Source organism: Bombus pyrosoma, linkage group LG15 (genome assembly GCF_014825855.1).
Source record: "Bombus pyrosoma isolate SC7728 linkage group LG15, ASM1482585v1, whole genome shotgun sequence".
Lineage (NCBI taxonomy): Eukaryota > Metazoa > Arthropoda > Insecta > Hymenoptera > Apidae > Bombus > Bombus pyrosoma.
The window spans coordinates 3,567,254-3,590,056 of NC_057784.1; the positions used below are offsets into that span (position 1 = coordinate 3,567,254).

Sequence of the window (22,803 nt, forward strand, 5' to 3'; positions counted from 1 at the left end):
TTCTGTGAAATTGTACGTATATTACATTTATTCGTCGCCCTCATTAAATATGAATCCATTTCGTAAAATTACCATGTCCTTCTATTTCATAAAATTCCTTTCATCCGCCACTGTATATACACAGTGTATATAACGAAATCAGTATGCCAATGGGTTAGAGAATTCGATGAGAAGCAAAAAAAAAGAAAGAGGCATCTCACCGTAAGAAAGAGTAGGAAATTAATCGAAGAGGCACCCGAGAGATCCAGGGAGTACAGGAAGCAGATATTAAGGTGAAGGAGAATATAGAAGTGCAGGAATACCGGGTGACAATCGCGTATAAAGCAAAAGAAGGGGTGGTAAATAAGGGATAAGGAAAGAGTGAGGCGCGCAAGGGGTGAAAGGAGAAAGAAGGAAAACAAGGAGGAGGAAAGAAGGGAAAGGCAATAGGTATAGAACATAGAGATAGAAACGTGTGGTACGCGTACGCCCCGCCCTCTTCTCCACTCGACTCGTCGCCCTCCTTCTCCCTTTTCCTCTCGAACCCCTGGCGATAGGGTTCCGTTGGTCGTGCACCCTCTTCGACCCTCTGTCGGTGTAGCTTTCTCTGTCTCTCGTCTTTTCTCTCCTCTTTGCGCTCGTTCCCTAGCTTACCTCATACCATTTTCGATGGATCGATGGTAATTCGGGTAACCCTCCGCGGCATGGCGCCACCGTCGCCGTCACAGCAACTCAGCCGCTCAGTCGGAACTCGGGTTCACTCAGTCTACGACCGTTTGCCACGAGACTTCGATCACATCGGTCTTTCCTCGTCTCTCTCTTCCTCTCCTCCCTTCTTTTTCCCGCTTGGAGGACAGAAAGCAACTACCACCACCACCGCCACTCGACGCCGTCGACGCCGACGCCGCCGCCGCCACTATCGCCACCACCACCGCCACTGTCACCGCCACCGACGACCGGAGAGACGCACGTAGTCTAAACGTGAGACTCGTACGGACGTTGTCGTCGTCCTCGCCGGTTGCCTCTTCGTACACTCTGTTTTTCGAGCCAGCCCTCCGGTTGTACATCGACTTTGTCCACCGTCAATCATCGTCTCCGATCAACGACAAAAAGGTCAGTCACATACATTAATATCCGATTTTATCCGATGTAATTCACGCATCGTTGTATACACCGGTGATCACCGTAACTCTCGCTTTTCCGTTATTTAATACGCGGTTTCTATATGCTACGTATTCTCTCGCTCGTCCCTCGTCGTCGTCGTCGTTTATTTACGCGTTTCGTAGAAAGACGTGTTATTCATACGACCTCCTTGTCCTTGTTGATACAACAATACACGCGAGGTTGTTTGGCGTTATCGGAAATATGGCCATGTTTGTTCTTCTTTATCGTGTTAGACGATCGAGCTGCGATATCCGTAAGAATTTCGACGGACGAAACCTGGTGGAAGAAATCGGCGGGAGGAATCGAAATATTTTGAACACGAAGCCGCGTCGAGTCGAGTTGCAGCTAAGTTCACGATGCATCGCGCGTACCCAAGTACGTTGTCGGTCGTCTCTCGTCGGCGTATTTTCCTCTCTGTTTTCGTCTATCTGCCTCTGTTTTTCGTGGCCGCGAGAGGCACCAGTTCCGGTGCTACAGCTCGATAAAACACAAGGGTTAGGCCGCTGCAGGTCTCCTCCATCGATCTTGAACGCTAAGTCGCCGACGTTCGTGGCTTTCCACCTTCTCTGGTGGCCGTGTGCACGGTGCACCCGTCGTCAAAGTCTCCGCGCGATTTCCCCGCGGAAACCTCCGCCACGTCGTTATCGCTCCCTTCGTCGCACGTACCCCGGCACCGTACTGCCTTCAACCTCCTGCCGTGTATTTCGCTTCGACGAATTTCGCGTTGCTAACGAACCATGGGAAATTCCGCACGCGCATCTCCGATCCGTAAACAAACTTCTAAATGAAATTGAACGTAAACAATTCGAGCAGTAACATTTTTTTCTGCCCTGCTCTCTCCGGCCGATACGCGAAAAGATACGCTCCGTTGGAATATTTGCGTACGAATTTTACCGTGATGTTTTCGCAAGCGAAACGGTGGAAATTGCATTCCGGGCAACCGGAATGTTATGTTAACGTAGCGTTATCATTCTCCGTATTGGGTAAACCGGGGTTCCATTAGGGAAATGTAGCTTCGGAGGGTCTTAAATTGAGTGGCAGTTAAAAGGGAACCATTTCTGTGATGTATGCGGCTTGATGGTACGTTGAAGGTGTATCGAGAGCGCATCGTTCGTTGCTCCGAAACGAGCGTGTTCTCGAGGATAATCCATTTGGATCGATGTCTAATTCAGCAACCATCTGCCTTCGATATTTACGTCCCTTTCAGTAGCGCGAATGAACTTTCGCTATTCTTGTTAGCTTTGAGAAATAGAAACGCAAATGAATGGGCGAAAAGATTCCAAGAGTTCGTTTTGGAACGTTAGAGAGATACAACGATGAACGAAAGAATGTTGTAAGGGTAAGCGGCACAAAAAAGTACTTCAACCTTTGAAAACAGATTTATTCGACAAGGACGATTAAATTCTTCGGAATTAACGTAGTAAAGAACGTTCGGTACGAAGTTACTATTAATGTAATGTATTTGTGCTCGTGCACAAGTATGAATTTTAAACTTTCATGCTGCTCGCCACCGCAAGGAAACGACGAAGGAAGGAAGGAAGGAAGGATCTTTTGTTCTTTTTTCTATACTCATACAAATGGGAGCATAAATGGACGCATAAGTGGAATGGTACAAGCAAAAAGTCTTCGAAACTAATTATTCGAGTTCCTTCGTTTATTCGTTTCGTCGTAGGATATTAAGCGGCATTGCGATTATCTCGTGCCGCGTGAAATTCCTAAGAAAATATAATCTTCCGAAGGTACAGCAATCGAGGGAGGTTTCCAGCGTCTCCGCCAAAGTTTTCAATATGTAGATTCGAATTTACCAAGTTCAAGTGATATTTAAGGCTGGAAACTTGCCGTGCGAATTATTCGCAAATCCATTTGTTGGTTGGCGATCGTCGAACCCTCTGCTTCGTAACGTAACGTGAATTCGAAATTTCTTTAGCAGACATTTCTCAACTTCAAGAAGTTAGCTTACCTCGAAAATTAATTTCCTTTTGTCAAGCGGTGTTATTACCAACTTTACTTTATACTTGTTAGTCGGTCGGAAGGTTCGATTCGTCGTTGTCACAACCATTTGCCAACTCTGTGTCTGCCTACCCAATCTCTGCAGGTACTCCAACCATTTAACTTGATAAATGTACGTTGCACGGCCTCGTAATTAATGACAGAGGTGATACGCTGCTGTCTGATTATGCGAATAGGCTTAACTCCGGTGCAATGAATCACAGACGTCTGTCGGTGGTGTGTCTGTTACCCCTGACGATCGTCGAACATATTCCAAAGCGTCAATGGTTGACTTGTTCTTAGCCGGCTGACCGTGGATTCATGAATCACGAGACGTCAGCTCCCGGACGAAGTGGTATATACTATCCTCGTGGTAGAAAATTCTTTCAAAAATCTCTCGCCAGTTGCTCAAAGATTCCGGATTTGCACAGATTCACGCGAGAAAATGATTTCTTATCTCCGCACGTTATTTATCCCGCTTCACGCGAAAAACTGATTTCTCACTTGCCACGATTTAAAGAGTAAGAATAATTCGATATTGGAGAAAGGTCGAACGTATAATGAAACGTTCGCTTCTCGTCAATTTCTCAGTTTCGTTACAAAAGTACACGATTAATATTCAATTCCCAGAGAACAAACGACGTACTTCTATGAATTCATTCTTTCCAAAAGGACGAAACAAATAATGATAACCTGTCAGATAAAAAGGAACAATTTTTGTAACGTCATCACGTTCGTATGTCTTTTTGTTTTTTATTCTTATTTATTTATAGACGCGAGAAACTCTAAACGAATAAAAAGAAAGAGGTCATACAGAGTAACCTATAAATAAGACAGTGAGATAGGTGGGATAGAAATCTAAAACAAGGTAGGAGCTTGTATGTGTTGAAATAAATGAGGCAATTGATGAAAAAAGATCAGTGGCTGCAGTGAGCATCGATCAGTGTAGCATCTGAACCACTCGTCCTTCAGATAAATTTCAAATTGTTCTCCGATTATTACCAGATGCTTAAAGCGCATAATTATTTCATTTATTTCATTTATTACGACACGATAGCTTGTTTAGATCGCGTAAGTATAGTTTGTCGAGGAAGAAAATACCCGAGAACGAGGAGTTAGATTTTCCTTCTATCAGGCAGGGATTTTTCCGTTCTTTTGACTGTGAAATTTAAGTTCACACGCGTCGGAGCTCTTTCTCACGGCCCTAAGAAAATTCTGTCTGTTCGCATAGAGTGGCCTCTTTCCGCATTCCTACGGCACGTAGCATCGAAATTGAGACGTCCTTCCTGGGGAGTAACGTCTCCTCGGCGTTCTGCCCGACCGCATTACCATTTTTCGGCAATCGAACCGAATCGATAGCTCGCTACTCTGGCGCCGTTGCTCCGCCGTCGAGGCGTCGTTAAATCGACCCCGATTCGACCCTATAAATCGCGTGTAAACTGACTTTCTTTCTATTTCACCGTTTCGTTCGAACGCTATCTTACCGGTCGTAATTTACATTTTGCGTCAAGGAGATGCTGATTTCAGATAGTCCAGTCTCAGACTTATTACGTTCTCCGGAGTGCTTTGGGATTTCAACGAATATCCGACTGGAATCTTGGCGTTGATCAGAAATAATGTCGCGATTAGCTCCCTCGATAGTGACTCGAACGTTTACGATTTATGTGTATCTTATCTGTATCGTCGAGAATATTGCTCGAGTTCTTTCAATATCTGAGGATTTCACTCTTTCAGCGTGGATTAAAATCTCGGGGGGGGGGGCTGAAATAAGTATATTTGAAAAGTAAAAAAGGAAGTCGATTCATGTAGATTTTTCATATAATTATTTACCTATTGGTTAATACATACTCTTCATGTGGTAGATATTGAAACAGGAAATACATAATGATTTACGTATCCTCGGTACAATTATCAATTTCAACAATTCATAAATTTGCCCAATAGTTTCAGCGAAAGAGTTAAAGAACTTTGGAAAATTTTCCCATTTACTTTCGAAATACTTGCATCCAGTTCTATACCTCGTGTTCTTTTCGTCTTTATCGATCCAATTGTATCTTGCTAACGTTAACGAATATTTCAAGCTTAAGGAAAATATGAAGAAATGGTTATTGGTATGCTGGACATTTTCTTAAAATATTTCAAACCTGTTTCGTTTGTTAAAATAGGAGCAAGAATGAATTCCAAAAACTCGAGAATCGCAGTAGGGTTGGCGTGAAATACGGTGACCCAATAATAGACACGGACAGTCGATCGCTTTAGTATTCGGAAGATCGTTCGAAATAGGAAAGCACTGTCATATTTTCTACAACGAATGATTATCCGATAGTCAAATTGCTTTGTCGATGGGATGATTCTTTAAACGACGCGATGTCCTCTTAACCCGGTCACCGGGTAGCGTAATGGACGACCCACCCACTTTCTTGGCTGACCAAACACCGACCGATACTACTAATCCCTGCGCCGAAAAATCCAACCTGATCGACCGATAATCGAATATCGGATTGTACTGAATCATGTTCGGCGAAATGCTGAAATGTCGAAAAGGTACGAAGGGAATAACGTAAAATAAATCAACGAACGTTCGAACAATGAAGTACGGGAAGCTGTAATCGTTTCTATTCGAGGCATAAAAACGATTATAATAACGTAGCGAGGATTGGAGAGGCGATGGCGCATACAAAGATAAATTACAGGCAATTGGCTCGAATTATACTGTTTATCCACTCGCTAAAAGTGAACCCTCGAAACGGTGTCTTTCTACTTAAAGAAGTACTAACCTCGTTACCATTAAGCAAATTTAGCAGTGATATTTTTTTTCTAAGTGACGGCGATTTCGAGGGTGTAGAGGGATGGAGACAGACCGGTGAATGAGAGAAAGTGGCGGTCTGAAGGACGAGTTGTCGAGTAAGGCTAAAGAGGGGGCGACAGTTCCCTCTTAACGAATTGGAAAGCGTACATACCTAATGGCAGAGAGCTTTCGTGGAAACTAATTTCGAGCAGTCTGGACTTACGGGCCCATGAGTTCGTAAGTAATTTTGGAAAGGCTTTGAGAGGTCGCGATGATAATTCGACCGGCGTCGGACTTAGGCGAACTAAGGGTAGGTCGTGGTGCGCCGGCCTGGAGCGTTAGGTGAAAGAAAAAGGGCGGAACCGAGCTGGAAACAAACGGAGGCTCCAAAGGTATATTATAAGATTCGTAACTTACCTCGACATCGATCGAATCCGATCGCAGTGGCGAATATTTTGAACTCGAACGGATCGAAATTCTTGAACGATCAAACGAAAAGAATGAGACGTATGGATAAGTTCATTTAACACAACATTCATAATGATACAAGCACATTGTGCTTTTTCAATGTGTTAATAAATTTTTATCAACTCATTCGCTATTTATTAGAATTACGACGATTATTGCAGTAACTGTGTAGCAAAAATTAGAAGAAGATCGTTTGATTAATTATTTAATCCTCAAAATCTAGTGGATTTTATTTATAGTTATTTCATATTTGTTGGTCGATGTATAAAAATCTTGTAGTAGATTTTGGAATAGATTTTCGAAAAAAAAAACAAGGTATAGAGGTATATAAAATTGCTAAAACAAACTTCTCGTTATGACATTTGGAGCGTGTAACAAATATCTGTATTTACACATATCTTTAGACGTGTTCATGAAAATCTGAATTTGCAGAAAAATCCATTGTTTTAACAATTTCTATTTTCTGACGTACTCATGCGCTATATCGCTTTATTTGTTCATCAAATACTATTGCGTAAATCTCTGCTCATACCGTTCTTTTGGCCCTTTGATCGCGAAATACAATGAACAAATAGCTTAATCCATTTAATCAAACCACTTCGATTATGTTGTAACGTGTTTGCGTATTTTAAGTCGATCCTTATCATCCGAGCTTCAATTCCTATTTTAAGCCACCTTTTGTTCGTTACTCTGTGTACATGGTGTTATAATCACCTTGTTTTTCAACGGTTCAGTATCAATTACGTCACTTTGCTGTTAAACGCTTGATCGTATTGTTTACTCTGTAGCTTTTCGAAGACCTTTAAAGCGTAGGATCTTGTTAGGAAACTATTACCTTTTAGCTTATACACGGAACTTTGTAGTTAGAATTAGGATCACGATAGGTACATCTATTTAATCGAATGAACAGGATAAGAAAGAAGACCGAGAACGTTTAACCGAATTCTCGTTAGCTCGTCCATTGTGGCAAACTCTAGGGCTGCTGTCAGACGTTGAGATATGGGCCTATGTGAGGTCCTACAATCAGGTTAGTCTTTCGGACGAGTCGAAATAAGTCTCGAGAAATAGGCAGATACAAAGGAAAAAGACAAGAATTTTACTGCTATCGAATTGTTGAATAAACATTAGCCGTTGTAGTTTCAAATTGTTCGTTTCGGAAGAATACAGAATTTCATCGTCGAGCTAACAGATTGATCGAAAGATTCCAGCCAAGTGGACTCCTCGTTTTCTATTCCAGAAATAATCAAAGGAATTTAACTAAAGGATTTTAAGGAAAATCCGAAAGGATTTTAACTAAACAATATTACAAAATAAAAATAAATGTTACCTAATCATATAACATTACTTCAAATTTTTTTAAATATTATAATATAGAGCGAAAAACCTATCACATGCACGTCGCTGTATTTTATGTGAATCCGCGATCTATTAATTTTCACGAAAACTAGGAACAAAACCGCGGTGTCGCAGAAACCCGTAACCAGCGTACCCCTTCTGCGCGAAATGTATTTTGGCAAGGAATAGAATTAAATTTTTACTCGGCGTTCGTACACTTGGGATTGCCTGGAGCACAATAGTTCCGGCGGAACGCAAACAGAGGAACCAGTGCATCCGGTCGTCGATTTTAAGGTACAAACTCTACACACCGTTTTTCTCATGCAGTTTCAGCATTCGTTGCCGGCTGTTATCCTTGGAATCGTGCTCCTTTTGTTCCTCGCGTATGTCTCTTTCGGCCTTTTCTCGTTTTCCCTCCCTCGTGTCTCGCCTCCCTTTTGAAATGACAACGCACCGGGAGAGGGCATCCGTCGTCCTAATTCCTGCTTTTTCTTCTTTTTTCCTTTTTTCTTTCGCGAAATTGTATGCTTCTGCACCACGGAGACGATACGTTACGCGAGTTCCGTCATTCTATAGATAATTTCGCAGACGATGCATAACGCGTGTCCCGTCGTTCTAGATAATTTCGTTGCGTCGTCGCGATTGCACAGACACGATGAATCGTTTTCGAGCCAAGCCCCTTGATTATCGATCGGCCACGGCATATCGTCAACGATTATCAGTTTCGCATATAGCCTGTGCTATCCGTTGCCTCGTATATCGGCTATCGCCTCGTGTACACCGCCGTCAGCTCGATTATGCTTATATCTCGATAACGCGATTGGTCCCACGCGAAAGATTAAACCCCTTGTCGCCGTGCAATTCACGGAAAGTTTCGCGTACAATTTCACCGAATTCGGCTGTATATCACCACCTCGTAATCGTCCCCGATCGGAACGATAAAATTTCTCTTCCCCAAAATGATAAGGTACGCTCCAATAAATATCAGAACACTCGCTGGCCTCGCTGGCCTCGCCTATTCAGCGCGATAAGCGATGTAGATTATTAGAGAAATTATTGTATTTTTGTACTGGCGCAGGATTACGGCTTGAGACGTAGCACGGGCAATTGTGGAAATTATTTGCAAGAATTTTGAAGAAAATCGACGAACTATATGTCGCAACAGTACTGTGGTGTAAATGTCACTGGTAGGATTTGAAACGAATTATATAATTCAGAGTTGTAATCTGTGTTAAAAATGTAGCTATATCTGTTTTTCATGTGACGTTGTTCAATCGCAAAATTTCGAATAGAATAATAGAATAATAGTAGAATTATCGTTTAAAGAGACAAGCTCTTTATCTGTAAATACTTTCACCGCTAAATTACGGATAGGAGGTTGATAGAAAGTTTCTCGGAATTGATAGAATTTGTAACGTTAATGCAAGCACTGATATTTAAGTATCTAAAGTTGATGGGAAAATAATGGTTTCGTGGATGTAGAAATGAATTAATGGAATGTTCGGATTATTGACAAGCTTCTTTAAGAACGACATGGTACACGTTTGATATCGTACCTATCGTAAAATATCTATTTTATCCTTTGATTTACTTTCTCGATCTCTTTTTCTTTTTATATCAATCTAGATGATACGGCCAGAGTATATTTTATGAAGGGCTTCGAGCTTAAAAATAAAAGGCAGATTCGGGATGGCTGGAAGAGGCAGCCGGCGATCGATCTGTCCATATTTGTCTATTTGCTTTTAATCTCGTAAAGGAGCAAAGGTCGAACTCCGTCCGTAAGCCTATTAATCTTTAGAAATTAGGTCATCGTTGTTGTCCGATATTAACCGGCCAATCTTTTTGCTTCGTAGATGGAATATCTTGATGTTATTCCAATGGAAGGTATATCGATTTTGTGTCATATTCTCATATTTTAGTTACCAGTAGGTAAGCTTTATCGTGGAAAAAAAAGCGATATTTCACGTGGGTTCTTAAGCACGTATTGTATTTGCCTTTAAACAATTCCCTCTGGGACACGCGTGTGAAGGTGTAGGACGTTGCTTAATGATAAACACGTGACAAGCGACACGCTAATCGTCAGTCGTGTAATTTCTTGTAGACACAAGCATTGCGAAAATCTTCAGGAAAGCGAGAACGTTTCGTTCCCGTCGTAAGTATTAAACTGGTTGAAAAACTTGTGACAAATATTTTCCTCTCTTTTTCCCCGTGTCTACGTATCGTCCATTTAATTCGACGATTTTTTCCTGTCTATTTCTCAACTGATTAATATCTCTTACAAAAGATTATTGACTGTTCAGAGTGTACGAAGTGGAAACTAAATTTACAAAGTAGTTTTTCGTTTTCCTCGCTGGCCTCCTTCAAACTGTACTATCTTTGAAATATATGTGCGATTTATCAAAGAAAAAGATATCACATTGACAGATAGTGCACGGAATATTTTCACCAACATACTATCTCGTGCAGCGAGGTAAGGTTTTCTTCTCTGGAAAGTCGCTCAATTATTTATCCCCTTTTACCGGTATGGTTTGACGGTCAGATATCCAGGAGAAAATACAATTCTAAAATTCGAACGAACGTATCCGATAAGGCGTGCGAAATCTCGGGAGGAAACAACGGAGAAGTTCGGGCAGGATTCCAAGATGCATTTCGACTGGTCGGAACTCGGGTATATTCACGTGTCTACGCGGCAAACCCCGTGGTCGATACAATTCTCGGGAGCAACGCCAGTGGAAAGCTACAAATGCCTTCATAATGTACTTCGGTTGTCCTACAGACCACCGAGATACCACTTCGAGTCCATCGGTGACGGTGCAAGGACGCCATTTGTCAAGAAAAGCCGTGACCTTTCGCGATATCGCTCGCCGATTGACCGTGTTCTTTCGCCCTTTTCTCCTTTCCCCAGTTCTACGAACCGTGTCTCCCTTTGTCGTTCATTTTTAACAATCGCGTCTCGTTTAATCGCCGCTCGAAAGTATTCAGACACCTGCTCACTTCTGACGCGATGTAATTTAAGTAGAAAAATACGATCGAATCGAACTGGGACGTTTTTATTCTTCGCAATTAGTACAGCTATTTACAATACATTTATGGCAATTAACTATATGTGGTATAGTGGCGGTAGACTGGTGCGTATTAAACGTCTATAATGTCATTCATTAAATTCTGTCCTATGTTAATCATCAGTCGCATCGAAGAAGAAGAAATTTGTTATAAATTACGTATATTCAATGTTAGTAAGATTTACGATACAAAATATTAAAACATTATAGTATCGTCACAAATAATCGGAATATTCTTATGTGATGTATTTGTATGAGCTTAGAATCGCAAATGGAAGTTATGACTCTCTTGTAATTCGTAAAAATAGTTTCTAGGAATTCTCGTATCGTTATTTTATACGAACGCAAAATCATGGCCGTTTAATTGTTCCTTTCATTACTTAAACCATTCGTCGTATTTTATATTACACCAGAAGATGCCCTAATCCTCATGGACAGGAATATACGTAGTAGCACGAACAGCAAATAATAAAACGTCTGTTAATAATTAATATAAATTTGATGTCTGCCGATCCCATAAATATAAATTAGTAATTAACAGCTAATTTGTAACCTTTCGTAGAATTCGCGTAATGTTACTACGATTCCAAAGTGTCCAGACGCTTATGAGCGATATAATCGCCGGAAGAATTGCGTATGGTACGGTAAAATAAAATAAAAATTCGTAATTGTAACAGTTTCGAAGATTAGTCCCATTCCTTGACCCGGTTAAATTTAGCCCGGTGTCTGTTTTTAACAGCTGTAAAAGGGATGCTGCCAGCACGACTGGGAAGATAGACTTTCGACAGAAATAACTGCTTAAACGAACGGATATAATTCACTCGACCTATATCGCTAATTCGGTAAATGTAATCTAGGTCGATCGAAAACGGCAACAAGATACCCGTAGAGGAGACGAAAACGTTAAGGCAATAGCTCCGCTGGAAATATCGCTGAATAGCGATATTCAGTCGTTGGGAAGTGGTTTCGCGTCTCTACATTGGCGAAACAATATAACCGTATGAATTATGATTTAACATTCGCTGTTTCAATAACGGAAACAGCTAGCAAAATATTTCGGTTGACCTAGATCGAGACGTGATGTCCGTTATATGCGATGAACGTTATTAACGTACGTCTGTTATAATTGATAACGTTCGAAATCGTGTTAATTTATTTTTCGCGAGAAGCTCTTGCTAAGCTAAAAAATACGCCGTGTCTCGTTTAACGTTGGCGCATAAATGTTGGGGAAAGAGATGAAATTCGGAATGTTCCAATTACGAGAAGCAACGAATCGGACGCTTTAATAAATACACCTCCCCTCTCCCTAAAAAAAAAAAAAAAGAATAGGAGGGATCAACGAGCATAATAGTAATAATTTATCGCACGATACACATTGGGGGATGCTGTCAGCTAGTTATCATCAATGTCATGCTAAATCTTCGGCTGCCGAGCTACATTATAAATCAAGGATTAACATCGACCGCGATTCAAAATCCTATTACACGAGTAATTTATGTCTCATTCAGAGGGTCGTGCGGGAATGAGAAAAAGAAAAACTTTTGTGCCGCATGGCGGTGGGCCATTTGACTTCGTAATTTCTGCGGCCGGAAGCTACAGCCCCGCTAGATGGAACATTTTGGTAATAAGTCGACGAGGGGAGGTTTTATCCTTTTTGCAATAGTCCGGCGTGCGTTGAATTTCCCGTGAAACCGTAAACTAAAATTTTACAATGGTGCGTGGCCGTCATGCTAAAGTAATTAAATTAACCGTACTTTCTATATCCATTATGGCGGCGTAATGAGAGTAACAAAATTATATTACATTACCAACTTTAATATAATATATTTCACCGGGCATTTACATGCATTAACCGTATTGATACGTTACGTATCATTGAATTACCGTGGTTATTGTTTCCGAATATTCAACAGCCCTTGTCCTCTTCAAAATGCAAATGTTCTTAAAATGGAAGATCCGCCGTGTTAACCACGAGAATCGTTCCTTCTTAAGTTTTATCCCTCCGTGTAGTTCCTGACCGATATATTACGCGAATGTTGAGCCACTTTAAAACTTTCCTTACCGCGACTCGAATAAATCATGATGCCGTACCTCGTATGGGTAACGGTGCGTGATGTACGGCTAGAAGATCCGTCCGAGACACCTTTGAGGTTGCAAATGGCGTTATTTTTCACCAGACCTTCTGCCTTTCTTTTTTTTTTTTTTTTTTGTCGTTGCAGGCGTTGTAGCTAGATCTGACCATACATATTCTAGTTGGCGGCTATTTTTCTTGGAACCCGAGCCCACCAGTATGTTTAAGTTCAGACGTTTATTTTACGATAAATTATTATACCGCGTCGTTGTAAAGCCTGCGCGTACCAGGCAACTGATACGGTTAATATCGCAAGCTTTCCAGTTTAACGGTATTATTCTGTACTATCCGACTATAGTCACTGTACAAACGAACAAATTCTATCCGAAGAAACTTATTTTCGCACGTAGAATAATCCTATCGTCCACCGTTATCTAATCGAGAATTAATTAAATACACGTGTATTCGATGAATTTGCAAGCTGGATTTTCCTGGAAAACGAAGCCTCTAACGCGTTCCCGTTATTCTCGATTTTCGACATATTTCGAGTCATAGAATCTGCCTGACTTCGCATGTAACAGAATTTAGAATGAACGGTGCATGTTGTACGGCGAGATGCTAGTCTCGCAACGCGCGTCCTGTTCTCTGTTGAATCGTAAATACGGAGACGAACTTGTGTCTCGAAGTAGGAAATATACGCAGATGTCTGTGCAGATGTAGCGTGTGCATCCGCGTGAGTTTCGGAGTCGAAGCTCATTCGCAGAACGACAAATTACCAGTTGGATTAATCCGCCGGATGCCTAGTTGCACATACTTAAGATGCATACTACCGGTGCATATAGATAGCTGCATATGTAGGAGGATGGATTGTCTTCGTTGCACAATGAATCTGCGCGCTGTCTGATGAAATCCTTATCTGTTTTCCTTCCTACGACGCACAAACGTCTCCGTATCCTTCCAATTAGAAAAATAGACGATACATATTTAGTAGCTTGTTTGTTTCTACTGTACTCTCATTGTTGGTTCTATTCTCGTACTACAGTCATTTCGCGCGTGTTAAATTTTTGCAGTGTATATTTCGATATTAATCATCGTCGAGCGGACACCGGATTATCGTTGTTACGAAAGTCGAATATTTTATATTGCGTAACGATGAAACGAAGAGTCGAATAAGGTTGACATTTATCTGAATGCGATAAATTTGCATTTTGCGGAAAATAAAATCCTTTATGCTTGTTGAATAATGAAGCGAATAACTCTATGTGTATGTAAAATTATTCAGGATTTATTAACGGCTAGAGGTGCTGTTGAATAGCGTTTATCGAACATACAGCTAGCTAAACAGGTTCGATGTTTTGCCAATTGATACGTCGCGAAAGGATGGATTATGTATCGATGCCAACTACGAACCAACATCGAAACCAAGCATATCTCACGTATTACCGGACTGTAGGATCGTAGCTGCATTTTTTACACTTTGCAGGAAATTCACGTTGAAAAATCACGTGCGCGGTTAAAAGACACGGGAAAGTGGTTGCAAGAAATATGGCCACGTCCGTGCAAGGATTAAATTGTATCCTTAGCGGGATACAGAGTCATTACAGTATCTCACGAGCATAGGAAACTAAATCTAGACGTCACGAGTCGTCGGTAGCAAAGCAGAAAGCAGCTGACTGTGTTACACCTTGTCCCGCTGTGCCTGACCCAGAACAAAATACATCTTTCCACCGAGTTGGACTAGGTTGTCGTTGCATAACATACTCGAACTCGCGGTCACCCTTTGAGAACCTCTTGGACGTGAAGCTGGCTACTTCCGAAGCGCTCATTCTCACATCCTTTACCATTACATTTTTCTTTATCCTTTCTCACGTTCATCCTCCCTTTCAATTTTCCGTATCTTCTCTTCCAGTTTAGTTTCCTCGATCCTTCTCTATCTCTGTCGTCTCTGCGTGCTTCGTCTCCAGTCTCTCGCAACACCATCTCTATTCAACCATCCAAAATATTTCCTCTGCTCTCTCGTCCTTTTCGACGGCAGCGCACGCTCGCGTTTTCTGACTGTCTGTATCTTCGTCCCGCGCCCGCTCCACCTTTGTCTTGGTAGTTTGAGCGGCGGTAACGTGCCGCCTCCTCGTATCAAAATATGGCATCGAACGATGCGGTATCTTCCTCGATGATTCACTAGCGTCGCGCGACCATATACCGCATAGCGATTTACTACGCTCCCCGGAATTATTCTGTTCGTGTAGGATGGTATGCAAATATAGCGATCCAAGAAATTGATCAAACGTCTTGCCAATATTGTCGTTGCGTATAAATTGAACGGTAAATCGTAGTCGAAAATAATCGTATCTTCGGTTGTGTTTTATTTTTTGATAGAGCTCCCTTAAATTGCGGTGCTATGTTCACGGAACATTGTACCTTTTTCGCAATATCACAGCGCGAACAAGCAGATTTCAGTAATCTCTTTCCATTTCCACCTGCTTACTTTTTGACGCGTCGATCTCGTAATTGCAAATAATTGCGCGTCTTTGGTCTTCCTTCGGAACGTTCCAAATTTATTTCAATATGCTTCGAACACGATACCAAATACGATACCAAATGCACAGCTACCAAATACGAGAATATATGGTGTAACGAGACGAAAAAGTTATTAATTTGATTATTGGAAATATTTGACCAATTGCACGAGCTGCACTGTGTGCAGGATAGAACGTACAGTTTAGAAAATTAAGCACAGGGATTGAATTTTACGGTCTGATTACACGTTGGCCTCCCTTCGTGCGACGATTATTCACGACTGTTCAACTTGTTTGTTGCCACCGCAATATTTCTCTTTCAGCCGGATTTGATATATTATATAGCATCGGACATTTCTGAAATTACTAACCAGGCTTTGCTCGGCGATCCTCGAAGAAGTACGAACGTTTTTTTTATTATTTCTCCTCTTTTACGTGTTGAAAAATTTGGTTAATTAAATTTGGAATATAAATAAAGCGGTGGTTTTTGCAGCGGTTCTTTTTAGACAAAATAGCTCCGGGGCTATACAACTGCCGTGAGATATTTTTAATTACACGCGGAACCTACAGAATCGAGTAGAGTAAGAATTCGTTGCGGATCTCTCTCGGGTTGGCAGAATGAAATCCGATCTTTCCTCTTAAAAGGCAAATTATTCTTGGTGAAAATATTATTCGCTTCCCATTGGGAATTTTCACATTTTCGATTGAAAGCCGCTATCATTGCCTATTATTACAGAAGAATAAAAAAGTATGAGAAAGTGGGCCAATTATTTCGCGTCAAGTAGCCGGTAGCGAGCGAGCTGGTTTCTTTCTCTTAGACTTCGATTAAGAATCTTCCTCAGGGAGTTTGAACGAAAACGGCCGTGGTCTCTATCTATATTGTTCTTATTCCCAACTAATAAACTTTGCTTCTGATGAGCTCATCAACCGTCGAATATTGTTACTACACGGAGCCTATTTTTTGCCAATATCTTGCGCGATAGTCGCCTCGATCGTTGTAGATTGCCGCGGAATTGCTCTTCCTGTATTAGAGTCTTTATCGATCGCAGCATCTCCTCTTCGGCGGAGAACTCTCGTTTTTCCTTTCAGATTTTCCTTTCTACAAATTTCGAGAAACAAATTTTTCATCTTTCGTCTCTGTTCTTTTCATATGAATGGTCCTCTTTTTTTTTAGTAATTTACAACATTTCATCCAAAAGCACAGGCCGCTTACACAGACTTAGAACTTTGGACAATTGCTTCGTAAATAATTACAGAATAAAAAGTACAGATTTTTTCGGATGGTATTTATGCGACAGTTAGCTTTACTTTCCAATTCTTCTTTCTTTCTTTTAAGGAAAGATCTTGCAAGGTAGAGGAGCTATTCATTGTATATGGGACTTCTATTCTTGGAACATCAGTTGGTGGCTGTCAGCCTCGGCAGGGGCTGGCATGTTTGAAATAAAATATTCTTTTGAAGCTGCAGTCTATTATCTGAAATGTAGCGCAGGATTTCTGGAAAACTTTAATGATCGTACAGATGTCAGCAATGTGAAAAAGAGAAAGATTTTTTTTAAAGAAATGCCTTTAGAAACCTCTAACAAGCCTCTAAAAAGTGATCAAATTACGATACAAAGGATATTCGTTCAAAATACGAAGAAGATTGAATGTGTAGTCCTGAAAATTTCATGACAACCAAGCCAGAAAACAGTTCGAAGAAATACGCAAGGGAATTTTTAAGATAACATTTTCCCTCCGCGAGCTTCATCTCTGTAACTTCGTCAGCAGTTTGAATTTTGATAAGCCGCGTTAACACCGTTCTACGCATCTAACGTTTTAAGAAAATTAAAAAAAGAAAACTCGATTTTTCAACCCAATTTATGCAAGAGAAGGAAGAAAGTTTCCCATTGAGATTTAATCGAAGAGATATTCCAAAGGTATCGTGGGACCTTCGACTTTTGATTTTGTCCGATCCAATGCTTGCAATTATCCGTGTACCATTCGCCTGGCATTCCAAAGAGGCAGAGAGAAAAAGAGAGAACGAGAGAGTGAGAGTTCAAAGCGGATCGCGTGTCGTTACGATCGATCGATACGAAGCGAATTCCTGAATTTCGAAGCACGATTTATGGAACAAATGGGAAATCTTTCACAGCGACAGGATCGAATCAAAGAAAATGGAAATTTCTTCGATCACGCGTGTCGGATCCGTTGCTCGATATTTACCTACCAATTTTCTACTCTTTGAAACCGTTACAATCCACAGAGGAAGCTTTACGCGTTCAAAGTATTTCCTCTGCGTCGTATTTGTCGTATCCTTTCAAGCGTACAGAGCGTCGATCATACGAAAAGATTGTCTTAAAACATACGTATTTAGTACAGTAATCTGACGAAAAGCTGAGGAAAATCCGACATACTTCTATGTTTATTATTTTCGACCTGTGCTGTTCTATCATTGTTTTTACCCTAAGCACGGTTTTTTATTGGATTGCCAGGGGTAACGTGTTTCCTAAATATATCCAAATTGAAACGAGCGGCACGCTAGCGTTCAAGGCACACCGGCTCGCCATTTCCAGAATTGTATTCTCCATGGGATTTCATCACGTTTCTCTTTTATACGCACCGATTTACCGACGAAATTGGCCCGACAACGATTCCTAACTCTCTTTTATTACGTTAAAATTGTGAAACTGTTAAATCTCTTGAGATGTTGCCTTAAACAAAAATATCTGTCGTGCTCGGGACAATTCGAATGACAGGGGCTATTTTCACGAACATTGTCGAATCTCTAAAGCGATGAATAATAATCAGATCGTGGACCTTTATGTATTTATCGGAAATTTAAAGAAACATAACGAACACACGACAAGAATCTTCTGTTTGCTTTCTTTCTATTTCTTTAATTGCGTTTGTAAAAGAACGAATTCGAATAACATTTATAAATATTTCTGAAATGTTCACGAAAGTGTTGAAAATATCTATACATATACGCTACTAAATCCAAATAGAAAGGAAAGAGATTGGCAATATAAAATTGATTGACAGCACATTGAACTTAAATTTTGTAAAACTGTTCTTCCATGAAACACGAAAAATGTAACTTGCGAGAGCTTACGATCTCCATGCGAGGTTGTCCGATATAAAATAAAAAGAAAGCTTTACTTGAATCGCACGTTGTATACCTGCAATAATCGAAAATGTCTGAATATTTCTGGTGTGTAGTTCGGAGGGCATTTTCACGAATATCGACGAGTCCTCAATCACGTTGAAAATTCGAGACGATGAATAATAGGTTCGTCGAGTAACGTTAAAGATGGGATGAATATCTATCCGGCAGATTAACGATTGATCGCTTCCCTCTCGGATGAGACGATAAATTTTTGATTAAAACGCGAAACGCGCGGCCAAATAGCGTCCGCATGTACCATCTCGCAAGTTATTAGCCTCGCAACGATAAATGAGTACCCTTTAGATGATGCTCTCCTATTTTAATGGAATCTCGCAGCATTGATGAAGACTCTCTTCCGGTTAGAATCTGCCTGGGCGAAGGATCACGTAACTATTAGTTAAATGCATTTAGTGTCTATTAGTGGCGCGTTTCCGCGTCGTGCTATGGATGACTAACAATCTTTGACGGTGTTCACGCAAAAAGGGGCGATAGCCTGCGTCAAAAGGCGTGAAGCATCTCGTAAAAGCATGGAAAATTGCGTTATGAATGCACAGAGGGTTTTAATGGACATTTTGATGTCCAATTACCACGACCATTTCGCTTATAAATTAATTTCTCACGAAGCGCGCCAGCCTCTCGCGACTTCCTCTTCGCAGATGAATAGACACCTTTCGACTTCCATTTGGTCCGGCCAGTTGGACTGGATTGAATTATTTAAGAACGGCTCTTGTAAGGAGATACTTCGCTACCAGATGCTCTTAAATGGACTGCCAGTGAGCCGGCGTTTTTATCGTGAAATTGAAATTGCACCGCGATTCGAAGATAACTGAATATTCGGAAAACGCCACTTTGCTTCATTTTCTTGCATTATTACGACCACTTTCCACTCAATCGTGCTCCCCCCCGCGTTTAACAGATTTTTAAGTTTGAATATAACACACTGGAATATCGTTGCAAGAATCGACGGAATTAATAGCGAACGGACCGTGTTGCTGCGTAAATTCTGTCTGCCCCTTCGTTCGTATAAGCCGGCTATTAATCTTATAATAAATTGTGCTTTTAAAGCGTAGCGGGAAGAGAGGAATAACATGTTTTCGTTAGTTGCTGCAGTAAAATAAAAAATTGTACGCGGATTTTCGGCCATGCGACTGTCTCGAACTGGCACACTATTTAAGGATTCACTGTACTTTCTTCCGCACATTCCAAGATATTCATTTCTATAAACCCTTTTTCTCTATTCTGCAACGTCGTTTCGACTTTTTCCATGAAGAAAGTTGTGGTCAAATCGTACATAGGCAGAAGAGATGAGAACAGTTTGAGAATAGATCTTCCCACGTGACAACTTCGATACGACAAATGGAAGATCGGAAAATTGTGTAAGGCAGAATTCTAGTAAGTGAAAAATTGGCCGGAGATTCGGCAGTCTCGGTGCTCTTCCCGCGAGACCATCCACCCTTTCTTCGCTTTTTTATGTTTGCTATTCCACTTCGTTCTTTCTTGTTAGCGTACACCCTCGAGCTTTCGAGAAGCTGAAAGACGCGAAAAACGTAAAAAAGGATTAGAAGAATCAGCTGTTCTCTCTCCGTCTGACCAGTCTCCGAGCCGTACTACTTGTTCTGCCGAGCTAGTTATGCTACTCGTGCCCGTAACAAGTATATAAATATTTGGAGCAACAATATCGTGAAATTTAATCGAATTTTCAAATTAATGGCGAATTAATATCGATTAATTAAGTTTCAATATGTTATTAATTTCTAATTAAATAAAAATACATCGACGAACCTGTACGTTTGTATTCAAATAACGTGGAAGAATCTTCTTTAACTGGCTCATAGTCTAAAAAATTAAAAAATTGTACAGCTCTTAAAATAACAAAATAATTTTGCGATCTGTGGTAATTACGACTGCCAATTTTGACTCGTAGTATTCTATTTTATATAATAGAAAAGAAAGCAAAGAAAAGCAAGTTGTCGGATATTTGCTAGCAACATTATATTTTTCCTTAGTCCATTGGAGATCATCATAAAAATCGCAAAGCTATTATTTCTTTTTCTGTATTGTAGCACATATGTTAGGTCCATGAAGGATTTTATATTTCTGTTTGTTCGCCTTTTGCGTAACCTGGTAAATGAATATGCAAGACGAGAATATAGTAAAATTGCGCGAGCTAAAAGGTACGTTTAATTAAATTGTTTTGCTTGACCCTGCGAGATAGCCCTTTGTACGTATGAAATTTAACATCTTCTCTCATCATACGATATCATGACTCGCGATAATTTAGTTTTTATCCAGCAAGTTTTAACCTGTTAAAAATTTCTACGCGTTCAGCGAATAATCGTGTTCAGCGATCTGCATCGCGTCGCGCTTATGCCAATTTATTAAATGTACGATGGATTTAACGATTTCATCCTTCTTACTCCTTGACACGTTCACAGCCACACGAGTTTTATATGTTTCGCTCTGAGTGCCACAATATGTCGAAATATGCTGCACCGTAACGTCTAATTTTTGCAAAATATTATATTATATTTGGGTATTTTTTCTGAAAATATTGTATAAATCGTATTTATTTAAATCATTCACATTGTTGGAAATCTGTTATGGGGAATGAAATTTATCTTATTTTAATTTAATGACATGGGTCACTGACGATCGCCGTAGCACTCGACGTGTTAACGATTTTCTCGCCGTTTCGCGAGCTTTTATCTCGTTTTCTGGTAATTTCACGGCTGCTTCTTCATGTTCCACGCTATCTGCCTTATATTTCGGGGTTATACGCACGCTGCTCGCCCCCGGAGAAACTTTTAATTAACAAAAATGGGACCGCTTAACGTCACTGGCTCGCTGATATTTGCTAAATATTTTATGTGGCGGAAGAACACACGGAAACCTGTGAAATGGATGAAATTGGACGTCATTGGAATTCGTTGGCACCGAATTCTGGTCGTGTAGCTTTTACGGCGAAGAGTGCGACTGCCTATTCGAGTTTCGCGTTTCTGACTCGCGACACCGACGTCGGTATGAGCGATTCGAAGCTTGGTCTCTACGTTTCATCGAATTTCTACGACTTTGCCGTACATATGCATTTCAGCGCGTTCCTTTTTTACATCGGAGCCCGATGGTTAAACGGCAACGACATATTTTCGATGGAAATAAAATGGTCTGAACATCCAGCCACACCTTTCCCGTGGAAACTGATATGCCAGGAATGCAGCTTCTGTTCTGTCTTTATTCGCGATATTGTTGACGTTTGACAATCGAATAAAGAGAAAATTGCATTAAATATTTTAGTTCTTGCTTTGTTTCATATTAACCACGTTTGAATTGATTAAATTGAATTGATAAAGAAGTATGTTCCTTTTATATATTTGCAAAATAAATAAAAATTTTCTAGAGAAAAAATACACTTGGCGCCTATGTATCTAACATATATTTGTATAATAATATTCTATAATTTATTATTATAATGGGACTTTTTGTCAGGGAATTTCTCGATTTATAATTTTTCGTAGAAATATTTTCATATGACTTTCATTTTGCTTTTATTCGATATAATTTTTATACTTTGGTTATCGGTAGTTTTAGAATAAACTTCCATTTCTTCGCTGATATTCATAAATATTTAAGTTTGTATGAATATTCACATTAGTCTTCGTTTGAATTACGCGAAAGCGTAGATGCTGCTACGCATGCGCGCGGCGGTGACGCGGGCCGCGCGTTTTGATTTGAGAAACGTCGTGTCAGACGTCGAGTGATTCGTAATTCGCAAACAACAGTAATAAGTACAATTATTACTTAATAATAACTAGATTCGTATTTTTTGATCTGTAATAAGTGTATAGATGAGTATAGTAGTATGACGTAATGTATTTGAAAGGTGCTATTCGATTTCTTTCGTGATATTTCGTGTTTAGATTTCTATAAATTATATTTATTTGTATAACTTTTATATTTCTATAACAATGAACTTTCTGGACTACGATTGATAATATCGAGAAAGGATCTCGAAAACGAAAAGAAATGCGATGGTAAGAAAATCTTTAAGAAATAATTAAAATCGTTGAATTTCCTCGTGTATCGTTGGATTTAATTGTTTTTTAGGGAACAATATTGTTTTGAAAGAACAAAAGCGTGTTAGTAAGAACAAAAGATACAGAATAGTAAAACGCGGATTGCGTAAGACTGGAAATTGAGACATGCACTTGAATTCATTCGGAAATGGATATGCGCTATTCGCAACAATTAATGTATCGTTTCCCGTATCATTTTAATTTTTATATCCGTTC

At 40.2% G+C, this 22,803-nt stretch overlaps 1 protein-coding gene across 2 annotated transcripts in view; it reads left to right on the forward strand.

Moving 5' to 3' along the window:
* The first annotated feature begins 740 nt into the window (after window positions 1–740).
* The window catches only part of LOC122575742 (complexin), a 322,428-nt gene continuing 300,365 nt past the window's right edge, over window positions 741–22,803 (forward strand). For both annotated transcript variants that reach the window (XM_043745112.1, XM_043745113.1), the window contains exon 1: window positions 741–1,092. The gene's annotated coding sequence lies outside the window, so the exon portion shown is untranslated. The remainder of the gene's footprint in view (window positions 1,093–22,803) is intronic.